Genomic DNA, 5,626 nt, shown 5'->3' on the forward strand with positions numbered 1-5,626 from the left:
TACTGGAAAGAAAACTGTTTTGTAGCTCTTCTCCTCATGAACATTAAATTAATTGAGCATATTGTGGCCTTTACAGCATGATGTTTTGCCTGTAAATGATTCATGTTGTGTCCCCACCACAGCAAACAGCAAACTTTCACCAGAAACAGATGGCAGAATGATCTTGGCCATTTGTGGCAACCTCAGGTTCACCTAGGAAAAAAACCTGAAGTTCATTGAAAATTGACCTCAATATGCTGCTGGCTGGATTTGATCCACCTCAGGAACATGGTTTCTGCTGAGAAAGAAATCAGCACCAGCAGATGGACGTCTCCAGGCTCATTTTCTCAGGCTGCTAGCACATACAACCATCAAATGTTTTTGATATCTCTATGTGGCAGCACCTCCCATCAATTTAATGCTCATAGAAATACATACTTAGTCTCCTTATTTCTCCAAGAATGCCATATTATGCATGCCTTTATGATATGAGGCTTTTTTTTTTATCTTTTAGAGTTGTTTGTTTGCAGGGTTACTGAATCTGTGATTACAAGCTGGATCAAAAAGTCTGTGATTATAAAAAAAAAGGGGATAAAGGACAGAAGGGGGAATAAAGGAGAGAGGAGGGTAGGAAGGAAAGCACCATTGTAAACCTGAAATCATATCTATGAAATTCATGAAAAAATGCCCTCTATGTACTAATAAATAAAAAAATAAATAAATAAAAAATAAAAAATTAAGTAACTCGTCATAAAAATTCTACTAATCTTTATATCCCAGCTTGAAAATACAAAGTATAATAACAACACTCCTTCTTTTGCTAAACTGCTTGCCTACATCATATATTCATCTCCTACATACTCGGGTTACACTTAAAGATATTTAAAAATTGAATAAAACTTTCACATGATCTTTCCATCACAAACCGTAGCTGCATGCCATGATAAGTGTTGAAATGGTACTAGCTCTTTATTTATATGTGGTAGTACTGCCAATTTGGCAGTGAGGAGCATGTTATGAGCTGCATTTTCAATGCATAGTCACTGATCCACTCAGACATTTTTTAACTTATTCTCATGATCATGAACAGAATTTTATGAGACAGATGCACAGACCAAGTGGTAAAGTTAAACAGGGCCCATTTATATAATAGAATTTATGAAGTGTAATTTCTGCCAAGTAGATAACTTGAGTATATGGCATAATATGTCAAATGGGCAATTAACTGTTTTACGAACATTTTTTTCTATGGAAGTTAGTTCCCTGAAAAAAGTGTGAGATAGACTGGTCTCTAAGTCAGACATAGGATGTAGCTTTGTACATTGTTATTAACACCCCTATAATTAAGAAAAGCTTTCATGAATATGAATAACCATATGAATACAACTGAAATTAATTATTCATTTTAAGGCAATTATTAGAGTAGTTATCACACACACAGATCTTACATGCTCATTTGTGTTAGACTTTGGTTATTTCTGGAAATTTTCATAAATATTCATTCTTTATTTCAGCCATCTCTCATTGAAATACTATTTGTGGTCCCTTTTAGTCCATTTGTTCTCTTTATGCTAGTTAAATTAAAGGATAGCACCAGGTAGCAGTTCTGCACCAATGAGCAGTATTTATCAAGCAGTGTACAGGATTGGCTAAAAACATTCACCTCCTTCCAGGACTACCCTTGTGCACTGAAAAGCCAACAAGATGATATGAATTAGTCCTGAAACCTACCATACCAAACACTTGGAAATCAACAATGAGAAAAACAGACAATATTTTAACCCAGGAACATAAAAAAGAAACAGATTCTAGATTCTATCAACAGATATCAAAATAATGTAATCCCACAAACCAGTATCAAAATACAAAGATGTGTTACACATTTTGAAGTCCAAACCATAGGCATGGATAAATTAGACTACAGAAAGAGAAGGTAAGTCTACAGAAAATTAAGAGAATTTGGTCTGCATCCCATAGTGGAGTGCTTGGAATTGAGTCTCAAATCTGTTCCTGATTCCAGTCTCTTGGTAATGTGTGCCCTGGGAGGCAGCAGTTGGTTCCCTGTCACCCATGTGTGAGACACGTTTGCCGGATTCCTGACTCCAGTCTGGCTAGCCCAAGCCCCCCAAGCCATTGCTGTTGCATATATTTTTTTGATCTCTCTCTCTTTCTCTCCCTTTCAAGATAGATAGACGATAGATAGATAGGTAGATAGATAGATAGATAGATAGATAGATAGATAGATATTTGCCTATTGCACATCACTGATTACATTAGGAAAAACATTGTTGCAGTCAGAATTTAAAGAACTCAATGTGTTATCGGATTTAAAAGCAACTATTTCTATAATCTCTATTGCCAATATGGCACTGAAGAAGGTTCACAGGCCAAACTATGTTATCCTAAAGAGAGAGAGAGAGAGAGAGAGAGGCGATTAATTAAATTCACATTTGAATATTGTTCAAAAGATCCTGAATTTAAAAAAAAAAACCATACTTTAAAGCAGGAGAAAAGCAGATTAGTCAATAGTTGAACATTCTTGAATCCTTGACAAAGTAAGATCCAAAATCTTCATGGAAAACCAAAGTTGAGCTGTTGGTGGTTCATGAGAGACCTCTTGCTAATGTAATGAAATGAAGGTATCCTATGGGAATAACAGCAGAGAAGTTAGATCAGTGATCTTACAAAAAGATCTTACAAAAAAGTTTTTTAAAAAAAGGCCCAGAGTGGTGGTCTAGCGGCTGAAGTCCTCACTGTAAATGTGCTGGGATCCCATATGGTCACCGGTTCTAATCCCAGCTGCCGCACTTCCCATCCAGCTCCCTGCTTGTGGCCTGGGAGAGCAGTAGAAAACAGCCCAATGCTGTGGATTCCTGCACCTGCCTGGGAGACCCGGAAAGAAGTTCCTGGCTCCTAGCTTCAGATTGGCACAGCACCGGCCATTGCGGCCACTTGTGAAGTGAATCATCTGACAGAAGATCTTCCTCTCTCTCTCTCCTCTGTATATTTGACTTTGCAATAAAAATAAATCAATCTTTTAAAAAAGCACAAGACAAAAACATGGTTCATCGTGAAGGAGTGACACTTGCAGACATTTAGGATGCACCATAAAACTGGAAGTAGATCTTCAGTATGAAGAATAGATGAATAGCATTTTGTTAAGGAATGAGCTACACCCATGTCAGTCATTATACTATATGTTAGTGTTTTTGTCCATCTGATGGTCCAACAGTAAGGATTGAAGCAAAGATGTTTCTGGAAAAGGAAATAGTATGTGAATATCTGCAAGTGTAATAAAGTCCTTGTTCTATTCAAGGCTGTTAAATAATAGGGAGTGGTTAAAGAAAAGTTAATGATAAAGCCAAATATAACATATTGAAGTTATGCCATGTATGCCAGTAATAACATCACCGAAGGTATACAACACAGCAAGAATGCACTTACACATCATAACTGAAAAAAGAGATACACATTTTAACTTGATTTTCTAATGATTTTAAAGTAGTAAAGCATATTGCATTGTTACCAGAAGGTATGAATTTGAAAAATTGCCTGTGTAGGTAAAATTCAACATGTGACCCTGACTATGGGGGAAAAAAATAGTATGGAATCTTTGAGGAAACAAAAATTTAGGCTGGCTGCCTAAGGTGCATCAACACTATTTATTGAATCAATGGCAATGGAATGGCTCATGGCCTTAGGACTAAAGAACTTCATAGAGCCAGAAGCTTTGGGGAATTATTAGAAGAACATTGCTTTATGACATGTTCCTCAAAGAGACAGCTAAACAAACAAAATGATGAGGCATTTATGTAATAATAACAGGAGGATACAGGAAGGGAGAGAAGGGAGGGAAAAATCCCAATATTTCTAAACCTGTATAGTGAAAAAAGTAAAATCTATTCACTTTACATAAATTAAAAATAATAAAATATAACATACAAACATGCCCCTGGCTCAAAAGTATCCTTGAGGATCTCCAAAATAACACCTTTCATGGGGCAGAAAAGGAGAAGGGGAAAATGAGGGAAGGAGAGAAATGCCAAGTCTCACAGGTCACCAGGCAGTGGTTTCACTTTGAAATGATCCTATGATTATAGATTACATTCTGTTTTTATTAGTAGTATTTTGTTTTTATGGCACAGTTTAATAGGCACTGGAGTTTTCCCTCCACATTTCCAAGGTCCCTCCCCTCCCTACTCATCCTCCGCCCCCGTTTTACAATGGGTATTTTTTGTGAACTTTCACAAGTGCATCATGCTGCCACTGAGCTGTCTCCTAAAACTGTAGGCATGGACAATGTCGGAGAGTCCAACAGCCAACTGTCAGGACATTATCAGACAATGGGAGACCAACCTTGTACTGTATGCAGAGACATACTGCTCTCTGTCTCCACCTATGAACATAGCAATTTCAGCTACACTTCCATTATGTATCCCCTTAAATACACAGCAAGTGTACACAGCACACAATGGGAAAATAATCAGTGAAGTATCATCTATGTGAAGTTAACCAACAGGTAACAAAAGTATCAATGTGATGCTAGGGCGGTGAAAAAGAGTGTCAAGAATCTTCACGTAGGAATGGATGCCAGTGTGTGACCCATGAAGCACTAATGAAAGTACAACAAAGACTAGAACATCATTACTTACAAGAAGTAACAATAACAGTGATTAAAGGGACAAGAACAATCTCAGGTGATTACAAGTAATTAGTCTCTTATGGATGATTGATTAATGAATTACATCATAAGATCTTATTGAGAAAGGCACAAATAAGAAGGAACTGTAAAAAGGTAACATCCACAGGTAAAATCCTTAGATTTGACATCCTTTTACTGTAAATTGAAACAGGAGTCATTCCCTGAGATGATGTGCAGAACTTTCCCTAGCCGTGTTAGCACTGAGACTCTTCGGGGCACAATCTTTTACAATTAGACATATGTCGAGAGAGAACAAATTTATATAACCTCACAGTTGAAGTATGTAATGGATACCAGAATACCAAGAATCAAGGAAAATCAAGGAATGCATTTCCACAAAAGATGACATTCTCTTTTTAAAATATTGTCTCAGTCTCCTGTTCTTTTTCTTTAAAGATTTTAAAAAACATTAAATATTGGATAAAATTTTGACCAAGACTTCAGAAGCGAAAATTCAAGCCTTGCAAATAATATTTTCTATGCATTTCATCAGTTTCTTTTTAGCTTTTATTATCGTAAGCTAGAACTAAACATAGCCAGGAAGTATTATCTTACTCTTCCTCCCGTAATATTCATAGTCTTTTCTTTAATTGAACTTCAAGATCGTATAAAACGTATCAGTTAAGTATTTCTGTTCTCAGTTACATTTTCCAGAAATCAAATTACACACAAGCACTTGTAGAAATATCTGCAAATATTGATGCGTTTCTAAATGATTGGGTTTGTATTCTTTTCATAATTACTCCAGAAGTGTTCTGTAAACTGTAAAGTGTTTATGTAATGTTAGCTGCTATTTTAGCAAGTTTCATCCAAAAGACACCTTCTAAGAACAATATAAAATATACATACCCTAGTACATGTTCATGGTTCCACCAAGAATGAGTAACATGTTGCATGCCAAGCAGCTTGTTGATACTCAATGATTACCGTAGTCGCCAGTGAGAG

The 5,626-nt window shown here is 36.3% G+C and overlaps 1 protein-coding gene across 1 annotated transcript in view; it reads left to right on the forward strand.

The window, feature by feature from the left end:
- GALNTL6 (polypeptide N-acetylgalactosaminyltransferase like 6) overlaps positions 1 to 5,626 on the forward strand; it is a 726,107-nt gene that overhangs the window by 180,957 nt on the left and 539,524 nt on the right. The gene's annotated exons all lie outside the window — the stretch shown is intronic.

The sequence above is a fragment of the Ochotona curzoniae genome, unplaced genomic scaffold (genome assembly GCF_017591425.1).
Source record: "Ochotona curzoniae isolate NIBS_2020 unplaced genomic scaffold, NIBS_Ocur_1.0 scaffold_4505, whole genome shotgun sequence".
Lineage (NCBI taxonomy): Eukaryota > Metazoa > Chordata > Mammalia > Lagomorpha > Ochotonidae > Ochotona > Ochotona curzoniae.